Source organism: Amphiura filiformis, chromosome 8 (genome assembly GCF_039555335.1).
Source record: "Amphiura filiformis chromosome 8, Afil_fr2py, whole genome shotgun sequence".
NCBI lineage: Eukaryota > Metazoa > Echinodermata > Ophiuroidea > Amphilepidida > Amphiuridae > Amphiura > Amphiura filiformis.
Genome location: NC_092635.1, coordinates 40021593 through 40034283, shown reverse-complemented (window position 1 = coordinate 40034283; position 12691 = coordinate 40021593). Strand labels below are relative to the sequence as shown.

The 12691-nt window shown below is 38.7% G+C and overlaps 10 non-coding genes across 10 annotated transcripts; all 10 read left to right on the top strand.

The window, feature by feature from the left end:
• Window positions 1–761: 761 nt before the first annotated feature.
• LOC140159726 (U1 spliceosomal RNA) lies at window positions 762–923 on the top strand. Its single transcript, XR_011859896.1, has one exon. It is a non-coding gene; the product is annotated as a U1 spliceosomal RNA (small nuclear RNA).
• Window positions 924–2063: 1140 nt separating this feature from the next.
• Window positions 2064–2225, top strand: LOC140159718 (U1 spliceosomal RNA). The gene has a single exon (XR_011859889.1). It is a non-coding gene; the product is annotated as a U1 spliceosomal RNA (small nuclear RNA).
• A 1136-nt stretch (window positions 2226–3361) lies between these two features.
• LOC140159725 (U1 spliceosomal RNA) lies at window positions 3362–3523 on the top strand. Its single transcript, XR_011859895.1, has one exon. It is a non-coding gene; the product is annotated as a U1 spliceosomal RNA (small nuclear RNA).
• A 1140-nt stretch (window positions 3524–4663) lies between these two features.
• LOC140159733 (U1 spliceosomal RNA) lies at window positions 4664–4824 on the top strand. Its single transcript, XR_011859903.1, has one exon. It is a non-coding gene; the product is annotated as a U1 spliceosomal RNA (small nuclear RNA).
• A 1138-nt stretch (window positions 4825–5962) lies between these two features.
• LOC140159747 (U1 spliceosomal RNA) lies at window positions 5963–6125 on the top strand. Its single transcript, XR_011859913.1, has one exon. It is a non-coding gene; the product is annotated as a U1 spliceosomal RNA (small nuclear RNA).
• Window positions 6126–7261: 1136 nt separating this feature from the next.
• On the top strand, window positions 7262–7423 carry LOC140159722 (U1 spliceosomal RNA). The gene has a single exon (XR_011859893.1). It is a non-coding gene; the product is annotated as a U1 spliceosomal RNA (small nuclear RNA).
• A 1136-nt stretch (window positions 7424–8559) lies between these two features.
• Window positions 8560–8721, top strand: LOC140159721 (U1 spliceosomal RNA). Its single transcript, XR_011859892.1, has one exon. It is a non-coding gene; the product is annotated as a U1 spliceosomal RNA (small nuclear RNA).
• Window positions 8722–9858: 1137 nt separating this feature from the next.
• On the top strand, window positions 9859–10019 carry LOC140159740 (U1 spliceosomal RNA). The gene has a single exon (XR_011859909.1). It is a non-coding gene; the product is annotated as a U1 spliceosomal RNA (small nuclear RNA).
• A 1142-nt stretch (window positions 10020–11161) lies between these two features.
• On the top strand, window positions 11162–11324 carry LOC140159738 (U1 spliceosomal RNA). The gene has a single exon (XR_011859908.1). It is a non-coding gene; the product is annotated as a U1 spliceosomal RNA (small nuclear RNA).
• Window positions 11325–12470: 1146 nt separating this feature from the next.
• LOC140159735 (U1 spliceosomal RNA) lies at window positions 12471–12633 on the top strand. Its single transcript, XR_011859905.1, has one exon. It is a non-coding gene; the product is annotated as a U1 spliceosomal RNA (small nuclear RNA).
• The last annotated feature ends 58 nt before the right edge of the window (window positions 12634–12691 follow it).

Below are 12691 nucleotides of genomic sequence, written 5' to 3'. Positions count from 1 at the left end.
TGTGATACCAAGCTTTATATCTAAAGTAGGCCTACGTACGTTTTTTCATTGCCATCCAAAAGTGCGTCTTTTGAAAAGACTCTTTTCCTCTGTGTTTCAATGGCGCATTTGAATGGTGGCACACTCTCTTATATTATTCCGTGTGTAGCCAATATTTTCCCAAGAAAAGACGATGATGTTGTTTCCATGGTGAGTGTTTCAAATGTGGTCTTCAGTAGATAGCAACGTGTCCCTACAAAACTATATTCAGCCTAGTAAGATATTCCTACAAAACTATCTTCCGATAGCAAGATATGTAGGTATACAAAGCTATCTTCAGTAGATAGCACTCCGTACAAAGCTATTATATAATTTGCTAAAGGTAGTTGATCGACAAATTTTCATTTTAGGAAAATCGGGCTAGCCGAATTGATGTATGCATATGGCGGTGTGTCTGAACTTCCGCCGCGTGCCTGATGACGGATTCCGAATTGATCAATATTTTAGCCCCGCCCTTCAACCTTCTTTGTCAACATCAAGTTAAACATGTTAAAAGAGATATAAAATACAGCGATATTTTACTAATTTCCTGAATTTAATTAAAATCAAAAGCAAAACGGAACGAAGTTCAAAGTAAATAAGAAATCAGTTCAGCGCAATGCGAAGGGAAGAAAATTGAATTCGGAACTTGATTTTACAACTTCAAAAGGCGCTACTTGCGCGACACCATGGATTATACATTTAATTTTTTATTCGGTTCGAAAATGTCCACGTTTCAAAGCATACTTACCTGGCGCAGGGGTAGCTTTGATCATGAAGGCAGCTCCCCTATGGTGAGGCCTTGCCATTGCACTTCGGCGGGTTGACCCATACGATTCCCCCAAACGTGGGGAACTCGGGCGTATAATTTCTGGTAGTGGGGACTGCGTACGCGCTATCCCCTAATATTCAAATGAAAAGATAGAACCATTGGGAGTAAGAAATCCTCACAGTTCGACAGAGAGCGAAATGCGGTTAGAATAGTCGAAATGCGGTTAAAATAGTCCACCGCTTATTTGAGCTTGTTGCGGCTTTAGTTTCTAAACGTACTGTCAAAATTCACTTGTTTTCAGCTCATTTGCTTCCGACAAGTGTCTACATGAAGAAATCTGAGAAAAAGTAACAATTTTGTTTTTTGGTGAGTTTGAACAACGTCCGGTTTGGAAAATGGAGTGATTTTTTAGGGTTAGATTTGCACCTTTTATTTTTTTTGCGGTAAAATAGCAAAAAAGAGCAATAATACCGTTAAGAGAATAATATTTTACACATGATCAGTTTTAATGTGATACCAAGCTTTATATCTAAAGTAGGCCTACGTACGTTTTTTTTTCATTGCCATCCAAAAGTGCGTCTTTTGAAAAGACTCTTTTCCTCTGTGTTTCAATGGCGCATTTGAATGGTGGCACACTCTCTTATATTATTCCGTGTGTAGCCAATATTTTCCCAAGAAAAGACGATGATGTTGTTTCCATGGTGAGTGTTTCAAATGTGGTCTTCAGTAGATAGCAACGTGTCCCTACAAAACTATATTCAGCCTAGTAAGATATTCCTACAAAACTATCTTCCGATAGCAAGATATGTAGGTATACAAAGCTATCTTCAGTAGATAGCACTCCGTACAAAGCTATTATATAATTTGCTAAAGGTAGTTGATCGACAAATTTTCATTTTAGGAAAATCGGGCTAGCCGAATTGATGTATGCATATGGCGGTGTGTCTGAACTTCCGCCGCGTGCCTGATGACGGATTCCGAATTGATCAATATTTTAGCCCCGCCCTTCAACCTTCTTTGTCAACATCAAGTTAAACATGTTAAAAGAGATATAAAATACAGCGATATTTTACTAATTTCCTGAATTTAATTAAAATCAAAAGCAAAACGGAACGAAGTTCAAAGTAAATAAGAAATCAGTTCAGCGCAATGCGAAGGGAAGAAAATTGAATTCGGAACTTGATTTTACAACTTCAAAAGGCGCTACTTGCGCGACACCATGGATTATACATTTAATTTTTTATTCGGTTCGAAAATGTCCACGTTTCAAAGCATACTTACCTGGCGCAGGGGTAGCTTTGATCATGAAGGCAGCTCCCCTATGGTGAGGCCTTGCCATTGCACTTCGGCGGGTTGACCCATACGATTCCCCCAAACGTGGGGAACTCGGGCGTATAATTTCTGGTAGTGGGGACTGCGTACGCGCTATCCCTAATATTCAAATGAAAAGATAGAACCATTGGGAGTAAGAAATCCTCACAGTTCGACAGAGAGCGAAATGCGGTTAGAATAGTCGAAATGCGGTTAAAATAGTCCACCGCTTATTTGAGCTTGTTGCGGCTTTAGTTTCTAAACGTACTGTCAAAATTCACTTGTTTTCAGCTCATTTGCTTCCGACAAGTGTCTACATGAAGAAATCTGAGAAAAAGTAACAATTTTGTTTTTTGGTGAGTTTGAACAACGTCCGGTTTGGAAAATGGAGTGATTTTTTAGGGTTAGATTTGCACCTTTTATTTTTTTTGCGGTAAAATAGCAAAAAAGAGCAATAATACCGTTAAGAGAATAATATTTTACACATGATCAGTTTTAATGTGATACCAAGCTTTATATCTAAAGTAGGCCTACGTACGTTTTTTCATTGCCATCCAAAAGTGCGTCTTTTGAAAAGACTCTTTTCCTCTGTGTTTCAATGGCGCATTTGAATGGTGGCACACTCTCTTATATTATTCCGTGTGTAGCCAATATTTTCCCAAGAAAAGACGATGATGTTGTTTCCATGGTGAGTGTTTCAAATGTGGTCTTCAGTAGATAGCAACGTGTCCCTACAAAACTATATTCAGCCTAGTAAGATATTCCTACAAAACTATCTTCCGATAGCAAGATATGTAGGTATACAAAGCTATCTTCAGTAGATAGCACTCCGTACAAAGCTATTATATAATTTGCTAAAGGTAGTTGATCGACAAATTTTCATTTTAGGAAAATCGGGCTAGCCGAATTGATGTATGCATATGGCGGTGTGTCTGAACTTCCGCCGCGTGCCTGATGACGGATTCCGAATTGATCAATATTTTAGCCCCGCCCTTCAACCTTCTTTGTCAACATCAAGTTAAACATGTTAAAAGAGATATAAAATACAGCGATATTTTACTAATTTCCTGAATTTAATTAAAATCAAAAGCAAAACGGAACGAAGTTCAAAGTAAATAAGAAATCAGTTCAGCGCAATGCGAAGGGAAGAAAATTGAATTCGGAACTTGATTTTACAACTTCAAAAGGCGCTACTTGCGCGACACCATGGATTATACATTTAATTTTTTATTCGGTTCGAAAATGTCCACGTTTCAAAGCATACTTACCTGGCGCAGGGGTAGCTTTGATCATGAAGGCAGCTCCCCTATGGTGAGGCCTTGCCATTGCACTTCGGCGGGTTGACCCATACGATTCCCCCAAACGTGGGGAACTCGGGCGTATAATTTCTGGTAGTGGGGACTGCGTACGCGCTATCCCCTAATATTCAAATGAAAAGATAGAACCATTGGGAGTAAGAAATCCTCACAGTTCGACAGAGAGCGAAATGCGGTTAGAATAGTCGAAATGCGGTTAAAATAGTCCACCGCTTATTTGAGCTTGTTGCGGCTTTAGTTTCTAAACGTACTGTCAAAATTCACTTGTTTTCAGCTCATTTGCTTCCGACAAGTGTCTACATGAAGAAATCTGAGAAAAAGTAACAATTTTGTTTTTTGGTGAGTTTGAACAACGTCCGGTTTGGAAAATGGAGTGATTTTTTAGGGTTAGATTTGCACCTTTTATTTTTTTTTCGGTAATATAGCAAAAAAGAGCAATAATACCGTTAAGAGAATAATATTTTACACATGATCAGTTTTAATGTGATACCAAGCTTTATATCTAAAGTAGGCCTACGTACGTTTTTTTTCATTGCCATCCAAAAGTGCGTCTTTTGAAAAGACTCTTTTCCTCTGTGTTTCAATGGCGCATTTGAATGGTGGCACACTCTCTTATATTATTCCGTGTGTAGCCAATATTTTCCCAAGAAAAGACGATGATGTTGTTTCCATGGTGAGTGTTTCAAATGTGGTCTTCAGTAGATAGCAACGTGTCCCTACAAAACTATATTCAGCCTAGTAAGATATTCCTACAAAACTATCTTCCGATAGCAAGATATGTAGGTATACAAAGCTATCTTCAGTACATAAGCACTCCGTACAAAGCTATTATATAATTTGCTAAAGGTAGTTGATCGACAAATTTTCATTTTAGGAAAATCGGGCTAGCCGAATTGATGTATGCATATGGCGGTGTGTCTGAACTTCCGCCGCGTGCCTGATGACGGATTCCGAATTGATCAATATTTTAGCCCCCCCCTTCAACCTTCTTTGTCAACATCAAGTTAAACATGTTAAAAGAGATATAAAATACAGCGATATTTTACTAATTTCCTGAATTTAATTAAAATCAAAAGCAAAACGGAACGAAGTTCAAAGTAAATAAGAAATCAGTTCAGCGCAATGCGAAGGGAAGAAAATTGAATTCGGAACTTGATTTTACAACTTCAAAAGGCGCTACTTGCGCGACACCATGGATTATACATTTAATTTTTTATTCGGTTCGAAAATGTCCACGTTTCAAAGCATACTTACCTGGCGCAGGGGTAGCTTTGATCATGAAGGCAGCTCCCCTATGGTGAGGCCTCCATTGCACTTCGGCGGGTTGACCCATACGATTCCCCCAAACGTGGGGAACTCGGGCGTATAATTTCTGCTAGTGGGGGACTGCGTACGCGCTATCCCCTAATATTCAAATGAAAAGATAGAACCATTGGGAGTAAGAAATCCTCACAGTTCGACAGAGAGCGAAATGCGGTTAGAATAGTCGAAATGCGGTTAAAATAGTCCACCGCTTATTTGAGCTTGTTGCGGCTTTAGTTTCTAAACGTACTGTCAAAATTCACTTGTTTTCAGCTCATTTGCTTCCGACAAGTGTCTACATGAAGAAATCTGAGAAAAAGTAACAATTTTGTTTTTTGGTGAGTTTGAACAACGTCCGGTTTGGAAAATGGAGTGATTTTTTAGGGTTAGATTTGCACCTTTTATTTTTTTTGCGGTAAAATAGCAAAAAAGAGCAATAATACCGTTAAGAGAATAATATTTTACACATGATCAGTTTTAATGTGATACCAAGCTTTATATCAAAGTAGGCCTACGTACGTTTTTTTTCATTGCCATCCAAAAGTGCGTCTTTTGAAAAGACTCTTTTCCTCTGTGTTTCAATGGCGCATTTGAATGGTGGCACACTCTCTTATATTATTCCGTGTGTAGCCAATATTTTCCCAAGAAAAGACGATGATGTTGTTTCCATGGTGAGTGTTTCAAATGTGGTCTTCAGTAGATAGCAACGTGTCCCTACAAAACTATATTCAGCCTAGTAAGATATTCCTACAAAACTATCTTCCGATAGCAAGATATGTAGGTATACAAAGCTATCTTCAGTAGATAGCACTCCGTACAAAGCTATTATATAATTTGCTAAAGGTAGTTGATCGACAAATTTTCATTTTAGGAAAATCGGGCTAGCCGAATTGATGTATGCATATGGCGGTGTGTCTGAACTTCCGCCGCGTGCCTGATGACGGATTCCGAATTGATCAATATTTTAGCCCCGCCCTTCAACCTTCTTTGTCAACATCAAGTTAAACATGTTAAAAGAGATATAAAATACAGCGATATTTTACTAATTTCCTGAATTTAATTAAAATCAAAAGCAAAACGGAACGAAGTTCAAAGTAAATAAGAAATCAGTTCAGCGCAATGCGAAGGGAAGAAAATTGAATTCGGAACTTGATTTTACAACTTCAAAAGGCGCTACTTGCGCGACACCATGGATTATACATTTAATTTTTTATTCGGTTCGAAAATGTCCACGTTTCAAAGCATACTTACCTGGCGCAGGGGTAGCTTTGATCATGAAGGCAGCTCCCCTATGGTGAGGCCTTGCCATTGCACTTCGGCGGGTTGACCCATACGATTCCCCCAAACGTGGGGAACTCGGGCGTATAATTTCTGGTAGTGGGGGACTGCGTACGCGCTATCCCCTAATATTCAAATGAAAAGATAGAACCATTGGGAGTAAGAAATCCTCACAGTTCGACAGAGAGCGAAATGCGGTTAGAATAGTCGAAATGCGGTTAAATAGTCCACCGCTTATTTGAGCTTGTTGCGGCTTTAGTTTCTAAACGTACTGTCAAAATTCACTTGTTTTCAGCTCATTTGCTTCCGACAAGTGTCTACATGAAGAAATCTGAGAAAAAGTAACAATTTTGTTTTTTGGTGAGTTTGAACAACGTCCGGTTTGGAAAATGGAGTGATTTTTTAGGGTTAGATTTGCACCTTTTATTTTTTTTGCGGTAAAATAGCAAAAAAGAGCAATAATACCGTTAAGAGAATAATATTTTACACATGATCAGTTTTAATGTGATACCAAGCTTTATATCTAAAGTAGGCCTACGTACGTTTTTTCATTGCCATCCAAAAGTGCGTCTTTTGAAAAGACTCTTTTCCTCTGTGTTTCAATGGCGCATTTGAATGGTGGCACACTCTCTTATATTATTCCGTGTGTAGCCAATATTTTCCCAAGAAAAGACGATGATGTTGTTTCCATGGTGAGTGTTTCAAATGTGGTCTTCAGTAGATAGCAACGTGTCCCTACAAAACTATATTCAGCCTAGTAAGATATTCCTACAAAACTATCTTCCGATAGCAAGATATGTAGGTATACAAAGCTATCTTCAGTAGATAGCACTCCGTACAAAGCTATTATATAATTTGCTAAAGGTAGTTGATCGACAAATTTTCATTTTAGGAAAATCGGGCTAGCCGAATTGATGTATGCATATGGCGGTGTGTCTGAACTTCCGCCGCGTGCCTGATGACGGATTCCGAATTGATCAATATTTTAGCCCCGCCCTTCAACCTTCTTTGTCAACATCAAGTTAAACATGTTAAAAGAGATATAAAATACAGCGATATTTTACTAATTTCCTGAATTTAATTAAAATCAAAAGCAAAACGGAACGAAGTTCAAAGTAAATAAGAAATCAGTTCAGCGCAATGCGAAGGGAAGAAAATTGAATTCGGAACTTGATTTTACAACTTCAAAAGGCGCTACTTGCGCGACACCATGGATTATACATTTAATTTTTTATTCGGTTCGAAAATGTCCACGTTTCAAAGCATACTTACCTGGCGCAGGGGTAGCTTTGATCATGAAGGCAGCTCCCCTATGGTGAGGCCTTGCCATTGCACTTCGGCGGGTTGACCCATACGATTCCCCCAAACGTGGGGAACTCGGGCGTATAATTTCTGGTAGTGGGGACTGCGTACGCGCTATCCCCTAATATTCAAATGAAAAGATAGAACCATTGGGAGTAAGAAATCCTCACAGTTCGACAGAGAGCGAAATGCGGTTAGAATAGTCGAAATGCGGTTAAAATAGTCCACCGCTTATTTGAGCTTGTTGCGGCTTTAGTTTCTAAACGTACTGTCAAAATTCACTTGTTTTCAGCTCATTTGCTTCCGACAAGTGTCTACATGAAGAAATCTGAGAAAAAGTAACAATTTTGTTTTTTGGTGAGTTTGAACAACGTCCGGTTTGGAAAATGGAGTGATTTTTTAGGGTTAGATTTGCACCTTTTATTTTTTTGCGGTAAAATAGCAAAAAAGAGCAATAATACCGTTAAGAGAATAATATTTTACACATGATCAGTTTTAATGTGATACCAAGCTTTATATCTAAAGTAGGCCTACGTACGTTTTTTCATTGCCATCCAAAAGTGCGTCTTTTGAAAAGACTCTTTTCCTCTGTGTTTCAATGGCGCATTTGAATGGTGGCACACTCTCTTATATTATTCCGTGTGTAGCCAATATTTTCCCAAGAAAAGACGATGATGTTGTTTCCATGGTGAGTGTTTCAAATGTGGTCTTCAGTAGATAGCAACGTGTCCCTACAAAACTATATTCAGCCTAGTAAGATATTCCTACAAAACTATCTTCCGATAGCAAGATATGTAGGTATACAAAGCTATCTTCAGTAGATAGCACTCCGTACAAAGCTATTATATAATTTGCTAAAGGTAGTTGATCGACAAATTTTCATTTTAGGAAAATCGGGCTAGCCGAATTGATGTATGCATATGGCGGTGTGTCTGAACTTCCGCCGCGTGCCTGATGACGGATTCCGAATTGATCAATATTTTAGCCCCGCCCTTCAACCTTCTTTGTCAACATCAAGTTAAACATGTTAAAAGAGATATAAAATACAGCGATATTTTACTAATTTCCTGAATTTAATTAAAATCAAAAGCAAAACGGAACGAAGTTCAAAGTAAATAAGAAATCAGTTCAGCGCAATGCGAAGGGAAGAAAATTGAATTCGGAACTTGATTTTACAACTTCAAAAGGCGCTACTTGCGCGACACCATGGATTATACATTTAATTTTTTATTCGGTTCGAAAATGTCCACGTTTCAAAGCATACTTACCTGGCGCAGGGGTAGCTTTGATCATGAAGGCAGCTCCCCTATGGTGAGGCCTTGCCATTGCACTTCGGCGGGTTGACCCATACGATTCCCCCAAACGTGGGGAACTCGGGCGTATAATTTCTGGTAGTGGGGACTGCGTACGCGCTATCCCCTAATATTCAAATGAAAAGATAGAACCATTGGGAGTAAGAAATCCTCACAGTTCGACAGAGAGCGAAATGCGGTTAGAATAGTCGAAATGCGGTTAAAATAGTCCACCGCTTATTTGAGCTTGTTGCGGCTTTAGTTTCTAAACGTACTGTCAAAATTCACTTGTTTTCAGCTCATTTGCTTCCGACAAGTGTCTACATGAAGAAATCTGAGAAAAAGTAACAATTTTGTTTTTTGGTGAGTTTGAACAACGTCCGGTTTGGAAAATGGAGTGATTTTTTAGGGTTAGATTTGCACCTTTTATTTTTTTTGCGGTAAAATAGCAAAAAAGAGCAATAATACCGTTAAGAGAATAATATTTTACACATGATCAGTTTTAATGTGATACCAAGCTTTATATCTAAAGTAGGCCTACGTACGTTTTTTCATTGCCATCCAAAAGTGCGTCTTTTGAAAAGACTCTTTTCCTCTGTGTTTCAATGGCGCATTTGAATGGTGGCACACTCTCTTATATTATTCCGTGTGTAGCCAATATTTTCCCAAGAAAAGACGATGATGTTGTTTCCATGGTGAGTGTTTCAAATGTGGTCTTCAGTAGATAGCAACGTGTCCCTACAAAACTATATTCAGCCTAGTAAGATATTCCTACAAAACTATCTTCCGATAGCAAGATATGTAGGTATACAAAGCTATCTTCAGTAGATAGCACTCCGTACAAAGCTATTATATAATTTGCTAAAGGTAGTTGATCGACAAATTTTCATTTTAGGAAAATCGGGCTAGCCGAATTGATGTATGCATATGGCGGTGTGTCTGAACTTCCGCCGCGTGCCTGATGACGGATTCCGAATTGATCAATATTTTAGCCCCGCCCTTCAACCTTCTTTGTCAACATCAAGTTAAACATGTTAAAAGAGATATAAAATACAGCGATATTTTACTAATTTCCTGAATTTAATTAAAATCAAAAGCAAAACGGAACGAAGTTCAAAGTAAATAAGAAATCAGTTCAGCGCAATGCGAAGGGAAGAAAATTGAATTCGGAACTTGATTTTACAACTTCAAAAGGCGCTACTTGCGCGACACCATGGATTATACATTTAATTTTTTATTCGGTTCGAAAATGTCCACGTTTCAAAGCATACTTACCTGGCGCAGGGGTAGCTTTGATCATGAAGGCAGCTCCCCTATGGTGAGGCCTTGCCATTGCACTTCGGCGGGTTGACCCATATTCCCCCCCAAACGTGGGGAACTCGGGCGTATAATTTCTGGTAGTGGGGACTGCGTACGCGCTATCCCCTAATATTCAAATGAAAAGATAGAACCATTGGGAGTAAGAAATCCTCACAGTTCGACAGAGAGCGAAATGCGGTTAGAATAGTCGAAATGCGGTTAAAATAGTCCACCGCTTATTTGAGCTTGTTGCGGCTTTAGTTTCTAAACGTACTGTCAAAATTCACTTGTTTTCAGCTCATTTGCTTCCGACAAGTGTCTACATGAAGAAATCTGAGAAAAAGTAACAATTTTGTTTTTTGGTGAGTTTGAACAACGTCCGGTTTGGAAAATGGAGTGATTTTTTAGGGTTAGATTTGCACCTTTTATTTTTTTTGCGGTAAAATAGCAAAAAGAGCAATAATACCGTTAAGAGAATAATATTTTACACATGATCAGTTTTAATGTGATACCAAGCTTTATATCTAAAGTAGGCCTACGTACGTTTTTTCATTGCCATCCAAAAGTGCGTCTTTTGAAAAGACTCTTTTCCTCTGTGTTTCAATGGCGCATTTGAATGGTGGCACACTCTTATATTATTCCGTGTGTAGCCAATATTTTCCCAAGAAAAGACGATGATGTTGTTTCCATGGTGAGTGTTTCAAATGTGGTCTTCAGTAGATAGCAACGTGTCCCTACAAAACTATATTCAGCCTAGTAAGATATTCCTACAAAACTATCTTCCGATAGCAAGATATGTAGGTATACAAAGCTATCTTCAGTAGATAGATCCGTAGCACTCCGTACAAAGCTATTATATAATTTGCTAAAGGTAGTTGATCGACAAATTTTCATTTTAGGAAAATCGGGCTAGCCGAATTGATGTATGCATATGGCGGTGTGTCTGAACTTCCGCCGCGTGCCTGATGACGGATTCCGAATTGATCAATATTTTAGCCCCGCCCTTCAACCTTCTTTGTCAACATCAAGTTAAACATGTTAAAAGAGATATAAAATACAGCGATATTTTACTAATTTCCTGAATTTAATTAAAATCAAAAGCAAAACGGAACGAAGTTCAAAGTAAATAAGAAATCAGTTCAGCGCAATGCGAAGGGAAGAAAATTGAATTCGGAACTTGATTTTACAACTTCAAAAGGCGCTACTTGCGCGACACCATGGATTATACATTTAATTTTTTATTCGGTTCGAAAATGTCCACGTTTCAAAGCATACTTACCTGGCGCAGGGGTAGCTTTGATCATGAAGGCAGCTCCCCTATGGTGAGGCCTTAACATTGCACTTCGGCGGGTTGACCCATACGATTCCCCCAAACGTGGGGAACTCGGGCGTATAATTTCTGGTAGTGCGGGACTGCGTACGCGCTATCCCCTAATATTCAAATGAAAAGATAGAACCATTGGGAGTAAGAAATCCTCACAGTTCGACAGAGAGCGAAATGCGGTTAGAATAGTCGAAATGCGGTTAAAATAGTCCACCGCTTATTTGAGCTTGTTGCGGCTTTAGTTTCTAAACGTACTGTCAAAATTCACTTGTTTTCAGCTCATTTGCTTCCGACAAGTGTCTACATGAAGAAATCTGAGAAAAAGTAACAATTTTGTTTTTTGGTGAGTTTGAACAACGTCCGGTTTGGAAAATGGAGTGATTTTTTAGGGTTAGATTTGCACCTTTTATTTTTTTTGCGGTAAAATAGAAAAAAAGAGCAATAATACCGTTAAGAGAATAATATTTTACAATATTTTACACATGATCAGTTTTAATGTGATACCAAGCTTTATATCTAAAGTAGGCCTACGTACGTTTTTTCATTGCCATCCAAAAGTGCGTCTTTTGAAAAGACTCTTTTCCTCTGTGTTTCAATGGCGCATTTGAATGGTGGCACACTCTCTTATATTATTCCGTGTGTAGCCAATATTTTCCCAAGAAAAGACGATGATGTTGTTTCCATGGTGAGTGTTTCAAATGTGGTCTTCAGTAGATAGCAACGTGTCCCTACAAAACTATATTCAGCCTAGTAAGATATTCCTACAAAACTATCTTCCGATAGCAAGATATGTAGGTATACAAAGCTATCTTCAGTAGATAGCACTCCGTACAAAGCTATTATATAATTTGCTAAAGGTAGTTGATCGACAAATTTTCATTTTAGGAAAATCGGGCTAGCCGAATTGATGTATGCATATGGCGGTGTGTCTGAACTTCCGCCGCGTGCCTGATGACGGATTCCGAATTGATCAATATTTTAGCCCCGCCCTTCAACCTTCTTTGTCAACATCAAGTTAAACATGTTAAAAGAGATATAAAATACAGCGATATTTTACTAATTTCCTGAATTTAATTAAAATCAAAAGCAAAACGGAACGAAGTTCAAAGTAAATAAGAAATCAGTTCAGCGCAATGCGAAGGGAAGAAAATTGAATTCGGAACTTGATTTTACAACTTCAAAAGGCGCTACTTGCGCGACACCATGGATTATACATTTAATTTTTATTCGGTTCGAAAATGTCCACGTTTCAAAGCATACTTACCTGGCGCAGGGGTAGCTTTGATCATGAAGGCAGCTCCCCTATGGTGAGGCCTTGCCATTGCACTTCGGCGGGTTGACCCATACGATTCCCCCAAACGTGGGGAACTCGGGCGTATAATTTCTGGTAGTGGGGGACTGCGTACGCGCTATCCCCTAATATTCAAATGAAAAGATAGAACCATTGGGAGTAAGAAATCCTCACAGTTCGACAGAG